The sequence below is a fragment of the Fringilla coelebs genome (genome assembly GCF_963513975.1).
Source record: "Fringilla coelebs genome assembly, chromosome: 2".
Classification (NCBI taxonomy): domain Eukaryota; kingdom Metazoa; phylum Chordata; class Aves; order Passeriformes; family Fringillidae; genus Fringilla; species Fringilla coelebs.
The window spans coordinates 6,801,452-6,814,072 of record NC_140029.1 but is presented as its reverse complement, the minus strand read 5'-3'; positions in this window follow the sequence as shown (position 1 = coordinate 6,814,072).

Sequence of the window (12,621 nt, the reverse complement as noted above, 5' to 3'; positions counted from 1 at the left end):
ACTAAAAATGACAACGGAATAAAAGGTTGATATAGATCAGGAAAGGTACAACAATCTACAATGGTGTCTTAGACATTTTATTTTGTAATTTCTAAAAGTGACCCAGAACACATGAAGCTCAGAAAATAATTTCATTCCCTGGATCTCATGGCTTAGTCTGTCTGAACAGGGAGAACATCTCCTGCATCAGGGAAAGCATAGGAAAAAAGCCTCTGGAAGAAGCAGCTCTCAGAGCACCAGGAGTGGCATCAACCATCAAGGGAAGATTCCAGTGAGCCTTGGTGGGCCAATTGGACAGGGCAGAATTAAGAGGACCTTGAAAGCTGAGATTGCCCATGCTGCAAACACCTTTCTTTAAGGGCTGAATAATCTGGATAAAGTTGCCAATTTTCCTCCATGACGTGATCTTGCTTATTCCTCAAAAATCCCGACTTTTATTGTCATCCCTGCCAACAGCAACAAGCAGGGTAACAATTTACTATTTGTTAATTACACAATAAAATGCATGAAAAATCCTTTTTTTTTCTTTCCAAGAAGCCAAAATCCTAACTTAAATTTTATGTGTAAGTCAATATGAGACACAAATTATGCCAGACGAAAGGCACACACACTGTGTAGCCTCAGACTGACACCACCCAACAGCATCACACAAAACCTGGAATTCAGTCCTCTGGGCACTCTGGGAATCATCACCACCATCATTACACATAATGCTCTGACATTTCCCCACAGCAACAAGACAATTTTTGAAGAGACAAAGGCAAGTGAGAAATGGCAGTGAAGCAGAACTGGAGGATGTAAAACCAGCCACCGTGGAACTCTCCAGAGCCATGACTGGGTTGCGCCAGCCGACACCTCTGCCCAGAGACAGCGCCTTGCTCTGGGCACGGCACCACAGTGCTGAGAACTCCTCCAGCTTTTAAAAATCACTCCAAGTAAAGCATCTGGTGTATGAACCTTTGTGCCCCACAAGCCTGTCCTGTAAGGAGTGTGACCCTGAGCACTCCTCCACCTTGTCCAGTGCATTAGATCCTTCTGCTTCCTGGAGGTCTGTGACCACTCTGCACTCTGCAAGTACATTCTCTTCAGTGATGTTTACTGGCAAGGATCTCTTATTTGCCTGTGTTTTTGTCACAAGAGAATATTCTGCATTCTGAAACCAACTACTTCACTTGCAAAAATGTTCTGTAGCTTTTCTAGCATCCAGTAGTGTATTTCACTGCAGAAAATGCTTTGTTTTCCCAATAAATTACTCTGGAAATTAACAGTTCTCTCATTGAATGATGTAACTGTTACTCACAGATTATCTGACAGTCTAGATGTCAAAATATTTTTATTGAGTGTGTACTTGCAAATGCAAAGTGACTGTAGGATTTTGAGCTTGGATGAAGTTCAGTTAATTTCAGAAAATAAACTGATTTTTCCATATTATACTCAGTTGTTTTGTTATTGAAGGATAAGTCAAAATGAAGTGAGGGCAAAAACCTGCATGAGAAACACAGACACTATCTGCCTTATTCTAAGCCAAAACACTTCCCATTAAAAAGTCAGATTACCTAAGGATAGGACTGAACAGTGGACAGGTCAAGTGGTAATGAAGTGCCTGTGGTGGAGGATGACACAATTTCTCTCCCTGCTTAGGCAAACAGCAGGACATGCTTTACATTCATTTTACAGTGACAAGGAGGAAGCCTGGAAAAACACACTTGTGGGGCACACACATTTCCCCCTGAAAGAGTGATACCTTTGAGTTAGAAACCCAAAGGCTGAGTAGAGAGGACAACTGTGCAGTGATTTCCATTACAAGTCTGTGGAGGATGGCCAAGAAAGGAGAAAAAGAACAAGAGCCAACTGAGAGCATGTACATACATTAATCTGAGAAGTTGTTTTTAAAATACTGCCATGTATAAATAAGCAATGGAACCTTTAGGCATCGGTCTGGGATACAGGCTGGCTAATTACTCAATTCCCATTTCTCATATATGCAGGAATGAAAGTCTTCCCAGTAACCTGCTGGAAGCCTATTCCATCCAGACTTCTTCAAATGTAAAAAGAGTTGCTGTTGCTTAGTTCAAGGACTGTGCTCCAGACATAGAAAATCATATGAAAGGAAAAGCTGGTGTTGACAGAAAAGAAACTTCTCACCTGGTGCTCACCCTACTTCTCCCTACATTAACTGTTACAGGCAATTCCTGTCTTTTCCCCAGGAATTTGAGACTGTGCCAGGCCAGCAGCACCCACATTGCTGCTGTGGCAGAACTCCTGGCTCAGCTTCGTGCTGCAAAGACTCCCAGGTACATCCAGAAGCTTCTCTGCACATGTGCCACAGCTTGGATGGGATCAGAATTTGGAGCCCACGTTGTGCAGCGTGACGAGGACAATCAGGAAAGGCAGCAATCAGAGCTCTGCTGGTGCAGGTTGATTGTTGTTCCCTGCCTGGACTGCAGCCCACGGGGTGGCTGGGAGGGGGCCAAGTGAGGCGCTCTGGTAGGTCCCATTCTCCTCCTGAGGAGAGGAAAATAGACTTTCCTGAAAAGAACTTGCGAAGAAATATGACAGGAAGCCTTTAATGATCTGCTTCAGAGATAAGACTAAACATTGCTGGGTATCTCTTTATGACTAAATATCTTTTGTAATTGTTGGACTCTGTCCTAATTGGCTTTGATACATAAGAGGCCTGCTTTGTGAGCTGTTTGGTTAAAACATGTTGTTCTGTTCTGCTTCCTTTCAGATGTTCTAGGGATAACATTATTAGGCTTACCTTTTTGTTCATTCCCTATAGCATTTCTATGCTAGTAGAACATCACACACATGCTCTTAATTTGATTCAATCACTGAATCAACTGCCCAACTTTAAACATGAGATTTGTATCATTCTATTTTAGTGCTTGCGCATCCACTGATTGCCTGGAAGATTTATCTGGTTCATTAAAGCATGGGTGTGTTTGAATTTGCATTTCTCTTTTTTTGGTAACACTTTTATTGAAGCGTCCAGTAATTTACCAGTTCTCCAATTATTTTATTAATAAATAAATAAATAAATAAATAAATAAATGAATTCCATTCTAATATTTCTAAATTCTGTATCTTCACTAGGAAGTTCACAATATGGATCCTATTTTCATGTTAAACCTCTTGGCTCTTTGCAATTAATAGCAAGATCCAAACTGCTGTCTCTTGTACCTTCCACAGCAAAAAGTTATTTATAGCATCCACCCTTTTAGATAAAGCAAAACTCTGCTGAAACTGGAGGATGAAGTTACAGCAAATCCTGAGGAGAGAAGTGAGAAGCAGATGTACTTTTTGGAGGACCTAGAACCTGTGATAGGAATCACAGCTCACATGGCAAGCCAGAACATGGCTGTAAGTGACCTGAGTGCTGGAGCCCACTGACCCTGCCCAAGGTAAGGGCTGTGCATTCTTCAGAGAAGGTGTGAGTTATCTTTGAACACAAAAAGATGTTACAAAGGTGAAAACAGCCAGAAAAGTGATGGAGTAATTTTCTAGAAAACACCTGGAACTCTGAACTGCAACTCTTCTGGTTTCCTTTGTATTTCAAGCCAACTGAGTTCCTTCTGCAGAGGAATATGCCTTTGTGGACTCCTGGTGAAGAAATACATTTATTGTTGTGAAGAAACAACTTCCAATAAATTCAATTTACTAAAGAAACCTATCTGCAAGACCATATAACTGCTTACATCAAAAGGTATAACAATGTTGTAGAAAAACAACCAGAAATTTCCATAAAGCAGAACTCCATTTATCTCTGAAATAAAAAGTTAACAAATTTCCACAACAAATAAGTCTGCATGCTTCCCTTTCCTCAATATATGCTTGGTTTCATTAAATTTTACTGAGCTAAATCTTATGTATTTCTCATCAATATAAATTTGGCCAATCTGCAAAATCTGAAGTACTCTCCCTGATGTAATTTTACTAGTTACTCTGAAGTCATTAGCTGGTATTATTCTTCCATTCTAAATACCCACAGGCATGATTCTAATTCTGAGTACAACATTTAAGCTTCTAATACAAACAATTACATGTTCATGGGGAAAAACTTTTTGAATGTTAATGCAGAGGAGGAATCACAGTGCACATATTAAGGCTGCAAAGCAAGGAGATAGTTAAAAGTTTAATTTTTAATCTTTAACCCTCATGGTCTTTATTGTTTATTTATCATTACTTTAAGCACTTTTCTGAATGGACATCTCAAATTCCTAAACTTCTCAATAAGCATAATGGAAACATTTCAAAGCTGAGCTTAAGAGGGAGTGGTTAGTTCAGGAAGATAATCTTTATATTTCTAAACATAAGAATCAATATAAAAGACACAAATTCTTTCCTAAAAGTTTCTGTAAATAGTGACATGAAAAGTAAGAACAGTAATCAGATGGAAAAAAAATTGGTAAGAGTTTTCTTTAGAATGAAAGAAGAGTGTGAACTATTTTCCTATATAATCTACCAGTTTCATCAGTTGCAGATTATGTTTCTTTTTTAGCTTTGCTGGTTGTGTAGAACTTGGTCCTTTTTGCCCATGCTCCATTGGGAAAGAAATGTGTACACAGGTAATGCAGCAACTGTTATCTGGAAAAATGAGGTATTCCTCCTTCTCTGTGTATCAGGGTTTGATTCCCAGCAACAGCTGCTGCATCAGAACAGCAAAAAAAAGAGATTGTGATAAAGACCAACAGCAATTTGTCCAATTCTTCCAACTTAAAATCTAACCAGCAACCTAATAAACAATTACTCAGGGGTAGTAAGGAGTTAGTAGTAGGTAATTTCTATGGCTCATAAGCTTTTAGAGGTACCAGGTTTTTGTAATTTTTAACTTGGTTTTTATTACTGTGATAGCAATCTGCAGTCAATCTCACAAGATGCGAACATTTTACTGTGCTGGGCAGCCATCCACCAGCTCCTCAGGCACCGCTAGGAACAGGCTGAATGTCCTCACAAAACTATCTCAGGATTCTTCACAGCAGCTGTCAGCAGTGATGCAAGATTTATTAACGAGACAAGATTTAATTGAATTCAGTATGCTACTCAATAATGCAACCACTGTATCATCCGTTCTGGCATTTGATTTCACATTAAATTGATGTTATTCTTAAATATTTTTCAGCATGCCACACAATATTGCACGGGAATAATGACCATAAAAGTTGTCTGGAAGTGGCTTTCACCTCCCCTCTGGAAGTTTCTGGGGTTTTGTTTGTTTCGAGGATTTTTGGTTGGTTGATTTGGATTTCTTTTCTGTTTTTGAAGCAGGGTGGAGGCTGGTTTATTATTTTTTTTTTAATGGAGGCTATTTCAATGACTTTGCCTCAGTTTCCAATATAGCTTTGCAAACAGTTAAATCAGTATTGCTGAGGGATGGCACAGGGTTAGTAACAGTGGCAGGGAGAGGACTGTCAGAAGCAGGGGTGCTTTTCCCAAATAAATGTCATGGGACTCCTCCTGAGGCAACATCATTTTCGTGACCCAGCTGTATCATTTTTGACAAAGTGCTGACACAGTCATTTTTTTGGCTAAGACTGGGGGGAAAAACCAAACCAACCTCAAACCACATGATCCTTTGTGCTTTTTGTCATTTTAAGGCAACATTCATATTCTACACATTTAGTGGAAAACATGATAGGAACAGAAAGAAGAGCTGGAGTAAGTGACTGGTCAGAAGAATTCAGCTACAGAAAAGGCCTCTGTCCAACCACTGCTCAACCCTCCTCACACACTTGGCTCTTTCCTCTCCTCTGTTCACAGGATGGGTCAGGCTGGAGGAGACCATTGTGACTCATCTGGTCTCACCTCCCTGCTCAAGCACATGGCCAGGACTGTGTCCAGAGGGTTCTGGAAGATCTCCAATGAGGGAGGCTACACAGCCTCTCTTGACAATCTGTTCAGTGCTCAGTCACTGCACAGGAAAAAAAATTCTTCCTCATGTTCAGGTGGAACTTCTGGGCATCAGTTCCTGCTCGTTCCTCCTGCCCCACTGCTGGGCACCACCAGCTGCTGTCAGGATCTCCTTTCTTGTACACACCAAACCACCCACCCATGGCAGGGTTTGGAACCAAACCACTCCACCTGGGAGAAAGAAACTGTGACCCTCCGACTTGTATTACCCAGGTGTTTTTTGCAGACCACTGACAAGAAGCATTGCAAAATTAGTAATCCTTAATAGATATGAAAAAATTCAGCTGATTCATAAGAGGCTTAACAGTAGGTGTTTTGTTCTTCACTAATCATATATATTGTATTCAGTTGTTTTCAGAGAGACAGAAGCATAAACAGTGCGGGACATCTTGTTTAGCATGTGTTGATGTAACAGAAACCAGGAACAAAACTGAATTTACAAAAAAACCCCTGTGTCTTGATTTCCTGGATAAAGGAACTCTGATAAGCATTTAAATTTTGAAAGCTTATCTGGACTGATCCACTAAAAATGGAATTTGATCTTTACAAGCAGAAAGTCTCTTCAGAAGGTATTTCAGAAGCTGCAGGTTCAGGTCCTTGGGATGGTGGGATTTTTCATTAGAGATATGCCTGCACTGAAAGAATAGGTAATAAAACAAAACTAATCACTTACTAAAAAAGACCCAAACCAATTACATGACAGACAACAGAAGTACTTAAAAATCACAAATTTGTCCTCTTCTGTGTATAGGAAACAAAAACTATGATCTGAACAGGACCAATATAATTTTGTTAAGACTGTATCTTGGTCCTTTTTTATATAGATCACCCTTGGAAAGAAACATATCCATGCACTTTCAAACTTTTATTTCTTTAAATTAGTGCCAGGTGCATCATTTCTTTCATGGTCTCTAGACCAGACTGGAGTAGCTAGGATACCTGCATGTAAAGCATCTGAGTTCATCAGGGGATGTAGATATTTTTTGATTGATAGGAAGGAATATTAGAGGGACTTGCTTCTCAGTGATACTAAGAAGCCATTGGACAAGTATTTTGTTATGTGAAGATTTGAATTCACCATTTCCAGTGAAATTTTGTGTATCCACTAGTGGTAGAAAAAGAACCAAGCTAATATCAAGACTTTGGAAAACATTGCAGATTCCCAGTGAAGCTTCTCTTTGCTGCCCCAATTCCCAAGAAACTTTTGTCCCATTGAGACTAATGGCAATTTCCTTCCTCTCACTCAGCTTTCAGTTTGGGATTACATATCCATGGAGAAAACCACTGTTTTGACTTTCCTCACAAGAGCAAACCACCACAGGACTCATTTACAGACAGAAAAACCAAACCAAAACACCATTAGAGAAGAACATCTCACAAAATTACTTCAGTAGCACTGAGTATATTTATACAAATACACAACTGCAAACTTCCAAACAGAAACCAAACTGTACCTTGAGAAACTGTAAAATGGGAAATTCTCCCACCCATTCCCAGGGATTTCCTGTTTCACAGGTTCCCAACTGAAGTCTAGATGAAGGGGGAAGCAAGGAAAAATGTACTTAAAGGCAGGGTTAAAGGTTGGATTTTATGAATGTCAAGTTGTGGTAGAAACCACTTGTCTTCCTCACATCATCCTGGTGCTTGCAGCTCTGTGAGAGGCCTGATCCAACTCCTACTGACATGCAGAAGACACAGAGCACTCCTAAAGAATTCTAAACATAACCTGCCTCTTGATAATAGCAAACTTAATAAAAAAAGAACAAACAAAAAAAGCACATTTCAGTTTGGTGTTCTGCTTATCTTCCAGTTACATATGATAACACATTTACATGCTTTGAGTATAACCCCATTGTGTCCTATACATCAAATTAATGGAATGCCACCTCATTTTGGGAAGATTCAAAAATAGAAGAGAGTTGTCCTACAGCAACTAAGTCTGCAGATTGAAGTATGATGTTTTATTTCATTTGAAATGCCCTGACTCACCCATTGCTGAGGAACTGAACTGCTTAAACAAGGATGGAGAACTGCCATTGTTTTTGTTTAGCAAGAGGAAGATGGAGCTTCTCGAGCTGAGGCTTTGACTCTGCCACACCCAATGTCCCAAAGCTGCTTCTGCTGTTTGCACCTTTAGAGGTCTCACCTGTGCACCATTACAAGATTTAGTATCTACCATTACCTGTGCAAAATACCTGATTTTAAAAGTGCCTGATATTGTAAGAAAAGTACAAATATCCAAAATAGTGTTTTAGATAGGTTATTGAGGATTTTGTCCTTTTAGACATGCACAGAAACATTAACAAAAAGCAACATACACAACAGTTGAGGCTTTTAACGTAAGTAATTCCCAGATACTTTCTCAAAAAGATTTGGGTATAAAACACTAAATTAAATCCAGTAAGTGCACGTGGCATCCTCTGTTCTTGGAGAAAGACAAAAATATCAGATAATAAAGTATTTTGGATAATATTGGATTCTGTCCCAGGATTAACAAAAGTTAACAAGATATCCATTCACCTGGTTTGCTGAGCATCAGGATTTGCCCTTTTTAAACATTTACACAAAAACCATCATAATTTTGCTTAGAGCTGGTTTAGAAATGTAATTTATTTTTTACTTCCAAGCCACAGAACCAGTAGGCTACAAAGGTATCAGCCCAGCAACTAATATAAAACCACCATAGAAACAAAAAGATGGGATTTTTTTCCTTCTTTACAGCATTTGCCAAATTCTATGAAGATACAACTGTCAATCTGAAGACAAGTTAATACAGACACAGTATTTTATTATGAGCTTCTCAAATTCCGGCATGGAAACACATACAAGAAATTTCAGTTTCTCTGCACTGCTCTGGAAGAGCAGAGGTCCTTGCTCAGGAGCATCTGTCAAACAAATGATTTTTTTGGAAGGTGGCAAGTCATAAACTGCCACATCTGGTTCCTAGGGGGAAGACAGACATTCACCTAAAACTATTATCATAAATGAAAGCATTTCCACATTTGGAATACACACTAAAGACACAACCAGAAGTGCTGGAGGTGGGAGGTACAGGCACAATTGAAAAAAAGATCTAAAAAACTACCATCAGCAGCATTGTAAAGGAACCACCTCCTGGACAAGGAAAATTTTTTATATTATTTATTTCTCCAAGTCAGCAGAGACTGTCAGTTAGTATCACATAGATTTATACACTGCAAAAATAGTACACAGATCTTCTAACAGTTGTTTCTTCTACTGGCAGAGCTTCAGCAAAGATGTCCCTGTGTTCATGCTGGCATACAGAGAACTGGTCTCTCTTACACAGCAAATCTACAGAACATCCCAAAATGCCCTGCTTTCTGAATGTCATCAAACAGCTCAGAATACAGTTAAGGTGATGACACAAATTCATGCTTTTCCATGTTTGGACTGAATTGCTGACACGTTGCTGCACAGGGATGGATATTACTGCTTACCTGGTGACTGTGTGGACTTCTTATGACCATGAATTACCATTTAACACCCAGATGAATTCCAGCATTAAGCCTTTCAAAGAATCCAGGTTTTAAACTCATGCTAATCAAGGACAGAGAGGGCAATGGACAAAAATGAGCACATGATTCATGCAAAACAGAGCAATAATAAATTAAGGTCTATAACCAAAGCATTTAGACTTTATTTTTAAAGTTCTCATTAAAAAAATACTGTATTTCTTTCTTTATAATAAACCATTTCCTAGACTAGTTCACTCCCCTTACTACCCAAAGCTAGCAAAGTACTTCTGAGATTATAAAGCAATTTTCTCTTTAAACAGCATGGCAGTGACTTTTTTCCTATTTTCAATAATATTTCTCCTACCCATGTATTGGTTTCCCTTATGGCTAGCAAAAGCATTTGCATTTTTTGGGGATAAAGAAAAAAAACAACTCCAAACAACCCAAAACCTTGGGGTTTAGATCAGCTTCCTCACTTTCTAGACCAACATATGCTCTCAAAACCCAGATCATCACACAACACCCACCAGAACTTTAATGTGGGTAGTACAAAGAACACTTAAATTGCAGGTAATTTTACTCCCAACTCCTGGACAATAGAAGAGCCACTGCTAAAGTACAAAAAGGAAGCACACAGGATTTTTGTTCCAAATATCAAGAAAACAGTTTAGCAATTTAGGCTTTTCTTCTTTTGCCTTGGAGTAAAAGAAAACAAGAGTAAAGAAAACAAATGCAGAAAAAGAGAATGAATGTGAATGAAACTGCTTTCTCCCTAACTCACCCACTGGCACATTTTACTAGTTTATGCTGCTTTCCCTCATATGCCAAATAGCCCCATATTTCAGACAGGTTGACTAAAATTTATCAAGATGGCAACAATATAAGTATTATTTATGTTTTGTAGGACACAAAATGGCATCCTGTGGGTTCTGTTGGTCAGTCTGCTTTTTTCATTGCTGTCTTTCAATACGTGCACATTGTCACATGAACCCAAGGCTGCCCCATCACATTTTACCTGCTCTGCTGCAAAAAGATTTGCCTCACAGTCAGAGGCCTCCTGAGCTATTGGGAGCATAAGGTTGACTCCACACCTCCAAATCCTTTCTTAAACAGCAGCATCAGCAGAGATCACATGTGGCTCCTGAGCTTCTTCAGACTCTTGGGTAAGGAGATGACCTCTGCCCTCATTTGCTCAGCTGGTCAAGGCTTGCAGCTGCCCAGAACTCCAAAAGCAGGAATGAAAACCAAACCAATTGGAACTGATATATCCAGTTTGAAACACCAGTTTTATCTTGCTGCAGGTGACTATAAAGTTTGCCTGGACTAGACAAGACCATGAGATTTCAATTGTATCCAACAGGGAGTGATCTACTGCTCCTTCAGATTTCCTACCTGACTTGGAAGTGACAGCAAATAAATAAATAAGCAAACAAATAAATAAGGGCATCTGGAAATTCAATCCCAGCAATTCAGGCAGGGTATAGGGGGTTAAGAGTGGCACTGACAGTACTAGAGAGGTAACTCAGGGGTTGTGACTTCAGGTGCACTCAAGTTTCAGCTGGACAAGGACTCTACTTCTAGTCTCCTGATTTGTTCTGTTGTTCAGCAATCACTTTCTTCCACTGAGAAATGGTTTTGTCTACTCTCCTTGCTGCTGATTTATACTCAGGATACTGCAAAGTGGAAACTTTACACCCAAGAGTCAAGACTGAGAAACAATCTGCACTGAAACCTCATATTTATGGCACATTCCCAACCAGTCAGGCTCTTGGCACTGATTTTGGCACCTGAGGAAACTGCTAAGAAAATACATGACAGAGAACCATGGACAATACAGATGAATACAGATGTTTGATCACAGTGTTTCCACTATTAACAGACTATGGCCCATTCCCAGCACCAAAAATAGCTTGGGTTTTATCTGGATTTCAAACTTGCAAGTCCTTTAAACACAAATGCCTGTCTCTTATACCAATACTCTCAACAAACTGGCTGCTGACTCTTTTATGAAGAAATGCAACATCATCAAACCCAGATGCTTTTTTTTGTTCTTCCTGCATTTGCATCAGAAAGCAGAGCTACATTACAAGAGTCTGCTTTTAAGAGCAGCACAGAAACACTACTCTGAGTCTTCATTTGCATTATTTAAGACTTTGTCTTGACCAGGTCTCCATTCCTGCCAGTGACTCTGCACCATCAGGACCAGAAAACACAGGAGGATCCACCTGAAAAACATCACTGACACATTAGTTTAACACTTACAGAGGCAGAAACAGGCTTCAGAGTTGTGAGCATGATTGGAGAGGGACAATTAAAGTAGAACCAGCAAGCAGGAGCATCCTGCAGGAGCATAGGCTGGTCCGTGACCTCGTTCACTGAATTCCCAAAGGCAGCTAATGGGCTTTACTTTTGCTTTAGAGCACCTAGTAATCATCAAACAGGAAATTCAAATGGGAAATCCAGCCCAAACATGGAGCTTCAGCCAGACACCAGAGAAGTGATGCAATGCTGTTACAGAAGGCTGTTCTGATCCATTTTCAGCAAAATGGGAATGAGCTGTGCCCTCACACATAAACAACAGGGCTCAGCTCCTCGTACACGCCACAGCGAAGACAAGATGGAATGATCTGCAAACACCTTACTTAAAAACCCCTAAAGCCTCTTGGCTGTGTGATGCTGTAAAGAGAAACGCGGTGCCTTGGGCTCCTGGTTGAGCTGGGAAGGGTGGAGGAACCCAAGGACGGTGTGGAGGCACAGAACAAGCGTGGGTGTCCCACCTCTGGAAGCGTTCAACGCCAGGTTGGTGAACCTGGTCTAGCGGAAGGTGTCCCTACCCACGGCAGGCTGTTGGGACGAGATGGCCTCTTAAGTCCCTAAAGGCAGTCTGTGATGCCCAGGTAAGGCTTCATCTACAGGTCGGGCTGGAGCTGCGCTAAGCCGGATGAAGGAAGGAAAGCAAGCAGCAAACCCCTTTTCCGTCCCGCGCCTAAAGACATTCGGAGCTTTACTCACACGCGAGGCCTGCCCAAATCCGAATTCCCCGCTGTCGCCGTTTCCATCCCTCGCGCTTTTCCCACCGCTCCGGCCGGGGCCGGGCCGGGCCCTCCCCGCCCTCACGCCCCGAGGCCCTCGAGTCATCGCGAGACTTGCCGTGCGTCTCACGCGAAGCGCGCGCGGCGGCCCGCGCCACGTGACAGCCCCGAGGGCGCGCGCGCCGGCGGGGCCCGCTCCACCT